The sequence below is a fragment of the Oncorhynchus clarkii genome, chromosome 2, assembly GCF_045791955.1.
Source record: "Oncorhynchus clarkii lewisi isolate Uvic-CL-2024 chromosome 2, UVic_Ocla_1.0, whole genome shotgun sequence".
NCBI classification, from domain to species: domain Eukaryota; kingdom Metazoa; phylum Chordata; class Actinopteri; order Salmoniformes; family Salmonidae; genus Oncorhynchus; species Oncorhynchus clarkii.
The window spans coordinates 82,999,399-83,014,456 of record NC_092148.1 but is presented as its reverse complement, the minus strand read 5'-3'; the positions used below and the strand labels follow the sequence as shown (position 1 = coordinate 83,014,456).

At 45.7% G+C, this 15,058-nt stretch overlaps 1 pseudogene; it reads right to left on the bottom strand.

Annotated features, from left to right (window-relative positions):
- LOC139378405 (cortactin-binding protein 2-like) overlaps positions 1 to 15,058 on the bottom strand; it is a 119,926-nt pseudogene that overhangs the window by 9,520 nt on the left and 95,348 nt on the right.

Below are 15,058 nucleotides of genomic sequence, written 5' to 3'. Positions count from 1 at the left end.
ATTTCAAAGTGGGGACTCCGTCCCTGCGTTATCTTGACTCGTTTGTAGATTTCTTAAACATTCGTGGCGTCTGGCTGACCGGGGGTCTCTTTGGCATAAGTAGTACTTCTTCTCTGTTGAAAGTTTCAGAGTTCCAGCCATTTCAACGTGGGAACTCCAGTGCCTGCGTTTTGAACTAATGTAAATGTTGTCAGGAGTCCTTTATAAGCACTCGCCTTGGAGGGCGGTTCCATCCCTTTTGTCCCAATGTGCTTGCGTGGCCGTGGTTACTGACTGGGAAAAACTTTACATGAAAGACAATTCTCCTTTTGGAGGCTAAAATACATTCCATCTTTATATTTGTAAGAAGTAGTTTCACAACATGCAAGATGCAAATCTGAGAAATACATTGTGAAAGCTCTTAAAGTTACAATGTTTCCGTTATAACGTCACATAGTAAATGTTGGACATGATTATTGTTTAAATACCCACGGACCATTCCAACTGGTTGGAATACATAAATATTGTTACATCAGAAAACCTTTTGAGGTTATCGTACTGCAAAGTCTTTCTCTGTGGTAACAAAGGGATTTTCAACTTTCCTTTTGGCAGTGGGGAAAGGAGTTTCGGTATTTACGACCGCCATAAAACAGCCGACTTCCCGCTCTCCCCCTCTACAGGAGAGAGCACGCTCTAAAGCAGGCCCACTGTAACCTGATCCTTCAGATCTTCACAGGAGAGTCATGACACAGCATTAACATTGAAATTGGAATAGTTGATTTGGTTCTGGGTCTCAAGATTAGTCATTCATAGACAGGACCCAGATTAGATTAGTAATTCTTAAACAGGACACATTGGGGAGTTTATCCAAACAATGTGACCGGGAAATTGCCTCCTTGGAGAAATATATTAAATATATTATATACTAATCGACTCAATTATAGAGAGGTAAATGTGTAACGGTCTTCTTCTTCCTCTGACGAGGAGGAGTAGGAAGGATCGGAGGACCAAAGTGCAGCGTGGTACTTGTTCATCTTATTTATTTTAACTGAACAACATCAAACAAAGAAACAAAAAAGCACAACCGAAACAGCTCCGTCAGGTGCAAAACACACTAAACAGAAAGTATAATCACCCACAACTCAAGGGTGAAAACAGGCTGCCTAAGTATGGTTCTCAATCAGGGAAAACGGTTGACAGCTGCCTCTGATTGAGAACCATACCAGGCCAAACACAGAAATACCAAATCATAGAAAAAATAACATAGACTGCCCACCCAACTCACGCCCTGTCCATTCTAAAACAAAGACATCACAAAGGAACTAAGGTCAGAACGTGACAAAAGGGCTCTATTCAATCTTGACAGATTCCGCAATAGAAACTTAATGGTAATTTCCGACTGAGTCGACATATTCAGCGTTTATTGTGAATGCAGTCTCCACTAAAGCGGGAACATTGCCTTTAAATTTCAATCACGCTGTAAAGCTGAACTTCCGCGATGTGGATTGAATAGAGCCCAACGTGTGTGTGTGTGTGTTTATTTTGGGCAGCCTCTCAGTGTGAGTGTGGTGTGTTGTGATTGGGCCAAGAACAATTAGGCTCGTGGCCCAGCCCTCTCCAGCTTGGCCCGGTCACACCTTTGGACAGGACCCAGGGACGAGTGTCATCCAACAGAGCTGCCCTGTGTAAGGATGTGTGTGATACAGAAATAGAAAGAGAGAGATGTGTGTGTGTGTGTGTGTGTGTGTGTGTGTGTGTGTGTGTGTGTGTGTGTGTGTGTGTGTGTGTGTGTGTGTGTGTGTGTGTGTGTGTGTGTCTCTCTCTCTCTCTCTCTCTCTCTCTCTCTCTCTCTCTCTATGACCTTTGCTACACCAGTTGCAATGCCAGGTGCCTGGAAGAGCCCCGATATCAATAATCAGCTATCAAGGAGTCAATTATTTCCAAAACTATTCATCCAACAGTCACTGCAATTCAGCTTTTACATGTGAATACAACTAAATTAAACTTTATTGACAGTCATTCATAAGACAAAAATGTATTCTTAACAAAAAAAAGTTTGTTTTATTTTACAGCCTGTTATTCATCTACTATTTACTCCTAAATGTCCAATTAAATAGTGAGTAACGTTGAGAGATAACAGCGGGCCGGTGATTCATTCAGTGAATCAAATGGAAACAAATTTTTCTAAGACCCATACTTCCCATAGTGATTCCCCTGGAATCAACTTACACTGTAAGAGCGATTTATCAGAAAGAATAAGAAAGATTCACATTTATATATGCGATTCAGTTCAGCAGGGAGTCGCTGGGTGCTTGGTATTCCGTTGGGTGCCATCCATTCCATCATGCTGACAAGGGGAAATTCAAACTTGAATCAGGAGGCGGTCAGGAGGCGGTCAGGGACAGCAGCTGTTTGGACCGTGTTGCGTTACAGCTCAAAATAGACCGCAACACCTCGGTAAACTTGGCTCTGGTTGGAGGATACGTCTAAAATAACAGACAAGGCTCAGCTCACTGCCTGAGATAGGGACCAACATGCATTCTCTCTGTTTTGGGATATCCTTTAGAGATAGCGGGCTAGTCAGGATATTCTTTAGGGATAGCGGGCAAGTCGGGATATTCTTTAGGGATAGCGGGCTAGTCGGGATATCCTTTAGGGATAGCGGGCTAGTCGGGATATCCTTTAGGGATAGCGGGCTAGTCGGGATATCCTTTAGAGATAGCGAGCTAGTCGGGATATCCTTTAGAGATATCCCGCTATCGCTAAAGGATATCCCGACTAGCCCGCTATCGCTAAAGGGTATCCCGACTAGCCCGCTATCAATAAAGGATATCCCGACTAGCCCACTATCTCTAAAGGATATCCCGACTAGCCCACTATCTCTAAAGGATATCCCGACTAGCCCACTATCTCTAAAGGATATCCCGACTAGCCCACTATCTCTAAAGGATATCCCGACCAGCCCGCTATCTCTAAAGAATATCCCGACTAGCCCACTATCTCTAAAGGATATCCTGACTAGCCCACTATCTCTAAAGAATATCCTGACTAGCCCACTATCTATTTTTTATTTTACTAGGTAAGTCAGTTAAACCATACAGAGAGAAGTTCCTGATGGTGTGTTTGTGAGTCTATATGTATAGTACTGTACGTTATTCAGTATACCTCCATATGTCCGAGACAACAGTACATGATCAGTGTCCCAGTACCTTGAAGCCCCTGGCAGCAGTGATGTGTGCAGTGGTCCAGCCCTCACAGTTATCCTGGTTGAGCAAGGTGCTAGACAAGACCGGGATCGTGGCAGGACCAGGACTATGGTTGCAGTCAGGGTCATGGTGTGGGTACAGTCAGGGTTAGGGTCATGGTGTGGGTACAGTCAGGGGCAGGGTGGCAGAGGAGGAGCCGCAGAGTGTCTACATGTCCCAAGCTGAATGCCTCGTGGAGAGCCTTGTAGCTGTCCTGTGGATCACACACACATATTATCATTGGGACACACACGCGCGCATGCACACACGCACACAAATAAATTATCCACCTACACACACTCAAACCTGTTCACACAAAATTGGCAATGCTTTCTGTGCAATATTAGTCAATATAATTTCTACAAATGTGATATGACAAAAATAGCCCAGTGGAGCTGTGTAAGTAGGTAGTTGCCCAGGGACAACAATGTGATGGCTATTCACAGAGGGGAGTCACCAATTATAACGGAACTAACTATAAAACTAAACAAAACACATTCATAAATCATTGTCAAGAACAATTAGTCATATGCCATATAGTTGCTATAGAGACACAGGAAACCTATATGTGAAATGCGTTGAACCATGATCACAGACTTTATATTTAAAAAAAGGCTCTGTTGGTTTCTGGCCCTATGCTATGTTGTAAAGGTCCTGGTGTTGTGATGCAAATGTAATAGTGAATTCCCTTGGAGGGAAACAGTGTTTTGAAGGGTATTTATTCTAGTGACAGGACGCCACGACTCGCCTATCAGACTTGAAAACCTAGTAGCTTTCTGTGATCTTGATTGTTTGTTCAAAAACAGTCCTGAGTGTGACAATAACAGACAGTTGAGTAAATGAGAGGACAAAAGAGTGAGTCATTAGACAGACAATAACAGACAGTCTGAAAACAGGGGAACTGGGGGGCTGCAGAGGACAACAGGGCACAGCTGAGAACAGTTGGGGACATTATAGGACAAAATAGGCCAGTTGGTGACTTACGGTGGTGGCTCTTGAGCGGTCGGCCCCGGCGTTGACCAAGGCACTGGTACAGTCCAGCCTGTCGGCTCTGCTGGCCATGAACAGAGGGGTCTTTGGTCCACATCAGCCCCACCGACCACCAGGGCCTCCACACACCTGGACATGGGACACACACAGGAGAAGAGGAGAAGAGGTTGGGTTATACACGTAGATGTAGTGAAACTCTGCGACTATTAAAAGGTTTTGGGAACATCTCTGTGCTGTCAAACTGTCAACCTCTCTCTGTATTGTGAGAGCAGACATACAGTACTGCTCTGAGGATGTTTAGTTGAGGCAGGCCAATGAAGGTCTTTGTGTGTGTTTTTGGTTTTACTATGCTTGTGGGGACCAGAAGCTATTTTAGGCTCAGGGGTTAGGTTTAGGATTAGGGTTAGGGCAGGGGTGGGCAAAATTTTTGGCTCGAGGGCCACATCGAGATTTTGAAATTCAACGGAGGGACGCATTTTTTGGGGGACCAATTGTTTGTTAAAATCAATTTGCGGGGGCCTCCCGAGTAGCGCAATTGGCCCAGCGTTGTCCGGGTTCCTTGTCCCATTGTGCTCTAGCGACTCCTGTGGCGACCGCTGACACGGAGTTAGTGTTTAGGAGTCAGATTTAGGAGTTAGGTTTAGGAGTTAGGGTTAGGTTTAGGAGTTAGGGGTTAGATTTAGGGGTTAAGTTTAGGAGTCAGGGGTTAGATTTAGGAGTTAGGGGTTAGGTTTAGGAGTTAGGGTTAGGTTTAGGGCTAGGGGTTAGGTTTAGGAGTTAGGGTTAGGTTTAGGGCTAGGGGTTAGATTTAGGGGTTAGGTTTAGGAGTTAGGGTTAGGTTTTGGGGATTGGGGTTAAGGTTAGGCAGTGTGGTGGTTAGAGCATTGGACTAGTAACCAAAAGGTTGCAAGATCAGATCCCCAAGGTACAAATCTGTCGTTCTGCCCCTGAACAAGGCAGTTAACCCACTGTTCCTAGGCCGTCATTGAAAATAAGAATTTGTTCTTAACTTACTGTCCTAGTAAAATAAAAAGGTTTAGGGAAAATATCATTTTGACTAGGAATCAATTTTTTGGTCCCCAGAAGGATAGTAAAACAAATAATATTGGGGGAAAGCCGATCGGCACGCTGACTGTCACATCACACACAGAATACATGACTATACATTACTGTAGCTCTAGTAATATACTGTATGCTCTGCCCAGGGACAGGATTAAGGCCTACTTCAGCTGCCTTTCTTCAATTTCCACACTCAACAGAGCATGCTATTGGCCCTGGGCTGGCAATGTGTGCCCAGCGCAGCACTGCTGACATAAAGGAAAAGGCATCCCGGCTCCTGTTTCTTGGGTGTCCACACAGCGGCGTGAGACCATGGGCGGCACCATTGAAGACATCTCCATGTTGATGTATTCAATTTTCTTTGTTTACTGGTAAACAAACGGAAATGGTGCATCGTGCCTGTAGTGTGTTTGTTTGAACAGGTACCTAGGTACTGCCACCTGTAGTGTGTTTGTTTGAACAGGTACCTAGGTACTGCCACCTGTAGTGTGTTTGTTTGAACAGGTACCTAGGTACTGCCACCTGTAGTGTGTTTGTTTGAACAGGTACCTAGGTACTGCCACCTGTAGTGTGTTTGTTTGAACAGGTACCTAGGTACTGCCACCTGTAGTGTGTTTGTTTGAACAGGTACCTAGGTACTGCCACCTGTAGTGTGTTTGTTTGAACAGGTACCTAGGTACTGCCACCTGCAGTGTGTTTGTTTGAACAGGTACCTAGGTACTGCCACCTGTAGTGTGTTTGTTTGAACAGGTACCTAGGTACTGCCACGTGCAGTGTGTTTGTTTGAACAGGTACCTAGGTACTGCCACCTGCAGTTAGAGAATGTTTGCTCACAAGTATAATTCATTGGCTGATCCCTCCTGATGACACGGATGAAATCTTGTGATCCTTCCTTAACCCAAAGGAAGTCTCACCCGGTTGACTACTTCAAAATAGTGCAAGTCCTCAATGGCGCTGCCCATGCTAAAACTAGCTTTTGGACCCTAGAGTCCTCTATCATTCTCTATGCCCTAAACCAGGGGTGGGCTTGATCCTAGATCTGTGCCTAAGGGCAACTTCTACTCGGAGCCACCAGCCAAACACGGAGAGGACACTATATTTAACATGTACAGTAACACTATGATATGTAACACTTTCAGTGACATATTTGACAGCTGTATGTGTTACAATATCTGAGAAACAATTTCTGTCAGTTTATTGGAGGAACAAATATTGAGCCAACAGTTACTGACAGTGGCTCTATCTGGAACCAGACAGTAGCCCTTTCCTGCAGTCAATGTGGAATGTTATTCATATATTTCATATATTTCAAACAATGAAAATCTGCTGTTTCTATGTCAAATGGGTTTGTTACATTTCAGTTTTCTGTGATAAAATGTTATATCAAAACTCAAAATTTCATATATTTCTGCCTCCCAGGTGGCCCAGTGGTCTAGGGAACTGCATCACAGCGCTAGCTGTGCCACCAGAGACCCTGGGTTCGCGCCCAGGCTCTGTCGCAGCCGGCCACGACTGGGAGGTCTGTGGGGCGACGCACAATTGCGTTGTCTGGGTTAGGGAGGGTTTGGCGACTCCTGTGGGGGCCGGGCGCAGTGCATGCTAACTGCGCACCTCTGACACATTGGTGCGGCTGGCTTCTGGGTTGGATGCATGCTGTGTTAAGAAGCAGTCTTGGGTTGTGTTTTGGGGGACGCGTAACTTTCGAGTGATGAGACAAGATACTAACAATTGGATACCACGAAATAGGGGGGTAAAATAAAAAAAATAAAAAATGTGAATGTATTTCAACTCTGACATGTCTTCTTTTTGTAAGGTGTATACTTTTGTTTCAAAGTAGACTTGTTTAAGACTACCAAGAAACACTCTGTGTGACCCTGGTTCAGCCCAGTAAAAGGTTAAAGAGGCTGCTGTATATAGCAGTGATTGACAGGGGTTAGTTGTGTTGTGTTGTGGACCAACCTGTGGTGTCCATGTGAGGCGGCAAAGTGTAAAGGCGTTTAAATCAGAAACATCAGTAGACACCCCTGAAGTCAGCAGCAGGTTAACGCAGTCTGAGAGAGGAGGGGGGGGGGAGAGAAAGAGGGGGACAGGAGGAGAGAGAAGTAACCATTGATTTCTCAGTGCTGTGCTCTCTCTGTCTTCTCCTTTAAATGACATGATAATAGTAGGTTTAACAGTTAACCTTCAGTACTGTTTATAGATCAATGATCCTTGAATGGCAGAACAATATCAAACATGACAGAAAGGCTTCAAATCTTAGCTGCAATAGGTAGTGTGTGTGTGTGTGTGTGTGTGTGTGTGTGTGTGTGTGTGTGTGTGTGCGTGCGTGCGTGCGTGCGCGTGCGTGCGTGTGTGTGTGTGTGTGCGTGTGTGCGTGTATTCCCCAAGAGTGGCTTTCTCTAAGACACTTGAGTGAGCAGCATCTCTGTCCCCTGAGGCCACATTTCCCATGTTGTCTGTCTACAGTACTTCTGTGCTTAATGTCGATTACAATAACCATATTGACTAATATGAATGGATTCTGAATATCTTCGAGAGACTGCACCCATAGAATTGCATATAGAACACTAATACTACAATATCACAACTACAGTAGTAATTTAACAGGAGCTCATTGTGTTCAAATACCCATACTAACATACTGTATACTACATACTTAATGAGTATATACTACACACTATATACTATTAGTTCATTTTAGTATACTGTAAACAAACGGGATCCTTTCAGTTGAGCGTACTCAGCGCTTCACCTTTTTTTCCCGGAAGTAGATGTTGTTGCTATGCAACCTCTTGCTAGCTTATTAGCATAACAAATGACTAGTTAGACATTATATGACTTCAGGTGTCATCGTAAATTCAATCTGGAGTGCCAAAGTGCGCTCTGGACCTTCGTAAATTCAGAGCTTTGTCAGATTGTCCGTTCGTAAATTCGGAGCGCACACTGTACGTTCCTCTGGCCGAGGAGTAGGGTTGATCCGAGCGTTCTGACCTCACAACTGCAATGAAGCACCTAAGCTAACTGGCTAATGTTTGCGAGAGAGAGAACACCTCACTCTGACCATTTTACTTGCCCTAACAGAGGTGGTTAGCCCATTTTCTGAAGAATTGCATTACGGGCCCTAAAAGCACTGAAATAGTGTGCACTGCTTGTGTACTTTGTATTTTGGCGAATTTAGTACGACATCCAGGAACTTTTGGCATACTAACTATATCCATACTATGACCAATAAGCATACTAACTATATCCATACTATGACCAATAAGCATACTAACTATATCCATACTATGACCAATAAGCATACAACATACTAAATTTTCGTCACAAATAGTACGGTTAATGAGGTTAGTATGAGTATTCGAACACAGCTTATGACTGCCCCACTGTACCTGAGCGTCCATTTTGAGCAGCAGAAAACAAAGCAGAGGTTGGGTGGTCTTCAAGGAGACTAATATTATCCGTTGGATCTCGGTTAAGCAGCATTGACAATAAAGTGACATTTCCTGGGAAGCAGCTTGGAGGAGCAGGGGGCGCCCGTCGTCCAGGGCAACGGGCCCACCGCAGTTTAGCGAGGGGACTATGGAGGGACGCCAGCCTAACAGGAGTTAGAGGGGACAAGGTTGAACATGGCAGATAAACTTTGATAGAGAGGAGAAGGGGAATGAGGGAGATGAACACCACAACACCTGAGTTCCACAACACAGTCTGGTTAGAGCTTAAAAGACAATGAATGCATTAATCTATACTGAACAAAAATATACAAAAATGTGAACGCAACAAGCTACAATTTTTAAGATTTTACCGAGTTACAGTTCATATAAGGAAATCAGTCAATTTAAATAAATTAATTAGGCCCTAATCTATGGATTTGACATGACTGGGCAGGGGCATAGCCATGGGTGGTTCTGGGGTGGCATAGGCCCAACCACTCAGGAGCCAGGGCCAGCCAATCTGAATTTGTTTTTCACTACAAAAGGGCTTTATTACAGAAATTACTCCTCAGTTTCATCAGCTGTCCGGTGGCTAGTCTCAGATGATCCCGCATGTGAAGAAGCTGAATGTGGAGGTTCTGGCTGGTGTGTTTACATGTGGTCTGTGGTTGTGAGGCCGGATGGACGTACTGCCAAATTCTCTAAAACGAGGAGGTAGCTTATGGTAGAGAAATTATTATTAAATTATCTGGCAACAGCTCTAGTGGACATTCCTGCACTCAGCATGCCAGTGGCCAATCCCTGTTGTGTTGTGTGACAAAACTGCACATTTTAGAGTTAATTTGTATTGTCCGCAGCACAAGGTGCACCTGTTTAATGATCATGCTGTTTAACCAGCTTCATCATATACCACACCTGTCAGGTAGATGGATTATTTTGGCAAAGGATAAATGCTCATTAACAGTGATGTAAAAAAAATAGTTACAACATTTGAGAGAAATAAGCTTTTTAGGATTGTGTCAAGGTACAGATCTGGGGAAGGGTAGCAAAACATTTCTGCAGCATTGAAGGTCCCCAAGAACACAGTGGCCTCCGTCATTCTTAAATGGAAGAAGTTTGGAACCACCAAGAGTCTTCCAAGAGCTGGCTGCCTGGCCAAACTAAGCAATCGGGGAAGAAGGGCCTTGGTCAGGGAGGTAACCAAGAACCTAATGGTCACTCAGACTGAAACTGCCCAAATACAGGTGTGCCAAGCTTGTAGCGTCATACCCAAGAAGCCTCGAGGCTGTAATTGCTGCCAAAGGTACTTCAACAAAGTACTGAGTAAAGGGTCTGAATAGTTATGTAAATGTGATATTTTAACTTGTATTTTAATACATTTTCAAAAAATGTATGCGGTGTTGTATGTAGAATGGGGAAATGATGACTTAATCAGTTTTAGAATGAGGCTGTAATGTAACAAAAGGTGGAAAAAGTCAAGGGGTCTGAATACTTTCCCAATGCACTTTAGAACTTAAATTTGAAATTAAAAGGCACAGTATTGTATAACGCTAATATGTAGCAAAATGTCAATTAAAAGGCACAGTATTGTATAACGCTAATATGTAGCAAAATGTCAATTAAAAGGCACAGTATTGTATAACGCTAATATGTAGCAAAATGTCAATTAAAAGGCACAGTATTGTATAACGCTAATATGTAGCAAAATGCTAAACTCTACTCTATGGATGGGGTGGGAGGGAAAGTGAAGGCCATTGTTAGCTACAATGCTATAAAGGAACGTCATGGGTTATTTGGCACTTCTCGGGACATGCAGGTGAAAAGTGTTCAGTTTAGAGCAAAAAGAGCTGAAGACCTTTAGATTACACCCTTGTCTGAAAGACTGAAAAGGAGAGGGGGAGGAAAGGAAGGGAAGTGTATTTCATTATTTTAACGACATCAGCGGTTGACAGCCATTACCGTTGCGCTTTCCAAGACGTCTGACTAAGTTACTGTTTTGGGATACTGAAGTAACAGAAACTACTGGTGACATTAAAGCTGGTGTTCAGTTTGGTCTTTTGAGGTGAAAGTCAAATTTGTTTCCCTGCTGTGGAGGAAGACTTAGTATAGTGCAGTTGTAGTATAGTCTTAATAGAAGTGTGTTTTGGCAAAAAAAGTATTCTAGGTAATGATGACATTTTAGCCAACATATTGTAACATTAAGACAAATTTTACTTGTAAGAGATCTGACGTGAACCTTACCCTAAAATGCTGACATATCCCTTCATGAAATAAATGGAATCAGCAGAGAAAACGAACACATTCCTCATTTGTTTCAGTCAAAATTCTATAAAGCACTTTTCTCATCCATACACATTGGGATAAAATCGAAATAAAACAAACAGGACTTGCGTCAACTTCTCTACTCGATTGCTTGAAATGTGTTATGAAATGTGCTTTTTCAACCAATTGCGACGATAAACCCATGTTGCAATATAAACAGAAACAAGAATATTGCATTCATAGCACTATAAACATCCACATGAAACTGTAAGTACATCATAACATACAGAGTGGAGGAATATGGAGTTGAAACAGAAAGGAAAATGGAATGGACAGGGGTCAGAGGGAGGAGGTAGTGTGTATGGAGAGGGGTGATGATGATGAAGAGGAAGAAGCATGCTAGTGGACTGGGGATGAGGGGAGAGAGCAGCCTCTGGCATCAGCTTCAGAGAGGAGGGGGTTACTCACAGGAACCCTGCACACCCATCTGAACAGGGAAAACTTAGCCTTAAAACCTCATTGCCTCAAATAACACTGGTGTAACACTCATCGAGATAGCTAGCCTAGCTATTGACCCTTTACCCTGCAGGCACATGATATTGGCCTGCCACTAGTCTGTTTACAGCTGCTAGCTGGGGGATAACGTGTCAGAATAGGACTCTGGTGAAGCAGGGAGACGACAGGCTCCAGAAGGAGCGGGAGGAGGATTAAGTATGCGTACAGAGAGATCAGGTCTCAAGCAGCGGTCAGTTTAGGGCCGAGAGGGATACAGTCACTGCAACAATTAGCAAGAGTTAACATGACTGACCCTGCTCCTTTGTGTTCTCCTTTGGACTCCTGTGGTTAAAGCAGGTTCCTTATGGCCTGAATCCTACGTTAGGCTAGGCTAGCCTAGCATTGGAAAGATAGTTGGAGCGGAGAGGTAGAGGCACTAAGGGGAGAGCGGTAGGGGGAGCGTGGTGCCCCTTTACCTGATGCTGTTGCCAGGGGGCTGCCTGGGGCTACGGAATGGAATGCTAGCGAAGGAGGAGGGGTTTATGGAGGAGGGGCTACTGACAGTGATGGCAGCGCTGGCGGGGGGGCACTCTGCACACGTGGCCTGGTGCAGCCCCCTCACCCCCCTTGCGGGGGGGCAGGCACCCACCTGAGACGCCGTCAAAGCTGGGACCAGGTCCAGGGCGGGTTTGGGCGGCAGCTGGGGCGTGCCTGGTTTTAACCCCACCCCGGGGGAACGGTTGCTGTCCCCCACCACTTTGATGGGCGGGTGGGGAGGGGAGGGGGTCTGGGAGAGACCCGGCTTTTTGGGCGGGATGGGGGGCGGGTTTCCCCGGTCGATCCTCGCCACTGTGGGGGACTTGAGGCCGATGGGGTGGCCCAGGCGGCCAGGGAATGGCCCCCCTTCTGAGGTGGAATGGGGCAGGCCGGGACGGAGAGCTCCGGGGCCACCTGCTGGGGGGCTGGTGAAGCGTGAGAGGACCTGCGTGACGGTGTGTCGCGCTTGCTGCTTGGCGGCAAAGTTGTCTCGGTTGGTGGGAGATAGGTCACGGGTCGGCGGGCTGCTCTGGGAGGATGTGCCGTTTTGGTCCTGCTCCTGGAACTTGTAGCGGGCAGCCTGGACACGAGGGCTCACCCCCATGGGCAGGGCTGAAGTGGGGGCAGGGGAGTATAACCCACCATGGGGCGTCTGGCCCTCGGCTCCATTCTCCCCTGTTTGAAGAAGTCCTCCTGAGCTGCTGTGGACCAGCCCCCGGCCTGCGCTGGGCGTCTTGGGCAGGCTGAGGCCTGCGTAGTTGGTGGGAGTGGGTTTGACAGGGATGGTGAGGGGGATCGTCTTCTTCTGCCCCTCGGCCTCTGGAGGGGGCAGGTCCGTTTGGCAGGAGGCCGTCTGGGAGCTGACTGGGTCTGTGGCCACAGCAACAGATGCTGTGTGTTTGGGAGGTGGGGGGTTGATGGTAGCGGTGGGATCCACAGCAGTAGCTGCAGCCGGTTGGGCTGGGATACCGGCTTTACCATCCTTACCATCCCGTTCAGTCCTGAGCTGCTCTACCTGCCGGCGCAGGCTCAGGCTCTCTGTCTCCTCTCGGCCCAGCCTGGCACGCAGCTGCTCGCGTTCAGTGTCCAGCTCTGACAGCTGCTTCTCCATCTTGGCCTCCATCTGCTGTCCACGCTGCCTCTCTGCTGTCATCTCCTCCTGCAGCCGCCCGGCCAAGCGGCTCTCCTCATCCAGCCGGGCAGAAATCTCGTCGAAGCGCTGCGACTCCTCCACCACGCGCGTCGCCAGCTGCTTGCACTCCCTCACCAGCATCATAACCATGTGCTTGTTCTTCTCCCGCTCGTCCTTTAGCTGGGCGGTTAGTTTACGGTGCTCCTGCTCCAGACTATGCAGCTGTAGCTTTTCCATCTCCAGCTGAGAGATAGATAGACCACAAGTTAGTCAGAGGAGATGTCATTTAGAAAACACACGCATACTATATGGCAGACAGACAGAACGACACACAGCTATCCCAAACTGTAATACTGTAACCCTTATCCCAAACTGTAATACTGTAACCCTTATCCCAAACTGTAATACTGTAACCCTTATCCCAAACATCAATCCTTTAACTTTTATCCCAAACATCAGAACTATAACTCTTATCCCAAACTGTAATACTGTAACCCTTCTCCCAAACTGTAATACTGTAACCCTTATCCCAAACATCAAAACTTTAACTTTTATCCCAAACATCAGAAATATAACTCTTATCCCAAACATCAATACTGTAACTCTTACCCCCTCTATACCCCCTCAGTCACGCGTCAGAACATACTAATACAAACGCCCAGATCACACCTACACCAACAGTCAGGAGCTCAGATTATCTACAGTAAACTCACTTTTCAGCAACACACAAATACATGTCAGTCAGGACATACACATACACACACACACACGCCCAGATCACACCTACACTAAACATCTCAGATATAGCTAGGGCACCCACATCTGGAATATCCTTCACACCACATACCTTCATGTCACATTCACGCCCCCACATGACATGACAATATACAGTGCATTCGGAAAGTATTCAGACCCCTCCGTTTTTCAACATTTTGTTACATTACAGTATTATTCTAAAACTGATTAAAACATTTTCCCCTCATCAATCTACACACGATACCCCATAATGAAAAAGCAAAAACGTTTTTTTTTTTTATATTTTGCAAATGTATTAAATGTTTTAAAATAAATACTTTATTTATATAAGTATTCAGACCCTATGCTATGATACTCAAAATTGATCTCCGGTGCATCTTGTTTCCATTGATCATTATTGAGATGTTTTTACAACTTGATTGGAGTCCACCTGTGGTAAATTCAATTGATTTGGAAAGGCACACTCCTGTCTATATAAGGTCCCACAGTTGACAGTGCAAGTTAGAGCAAAAAACAAGCCATGTGGTGGAAGGAATTGTCCATAGAGCTCTGAAACAGGATTGTGTTGAGGCACAGATCTGGGGAAGGGTACCAAAAAACGTCTGCATCATTCTTAAATGGAAGAGGTTTGGAACAACCAAGACTCTTCCTATAGCTGGCCGCCCGGCAAAACTGATCAAACGTGGGAGAAGGGCCTTGGTCAGGGAGGTGACCAATAACCAGATGGGGACACAGGTTGGTGGCAGCATCATGCTGTGGGGGTGTTTTGCAGCGGCAGGGACTGGGAGACTTGAACGGAGCAAAGTAGATCCTTGATGAAAACCTGCTCCAGACCGGTTAGGTTCTCAGACTTGGGCGAAGGTTCCCCTTCCAACAGAACAATGACCCGAAGCACACAGCTAAGACAACGCAGGAGTGGCTTCGTGACAAGTTTCTGAATGTCCTTGAGTGGCACAGCCAGAGCCAGGACTTGAACCCGATCAAACATATCTGGAGAGACCTGAAAATAGCTGTGCAGCGACACTCCCCATCCAACCTGACAGAGCTTGAGGATCTGCAGAGAAAAATGGGAGAAACTGCCCAAATACAGGTGTGCCAAGCTTGTAGCGTCATACCCAAGAAGACTCGGGGCTGTAATCGCTGTCAAAGGTGCTTCAACAAAGTACTGAGTA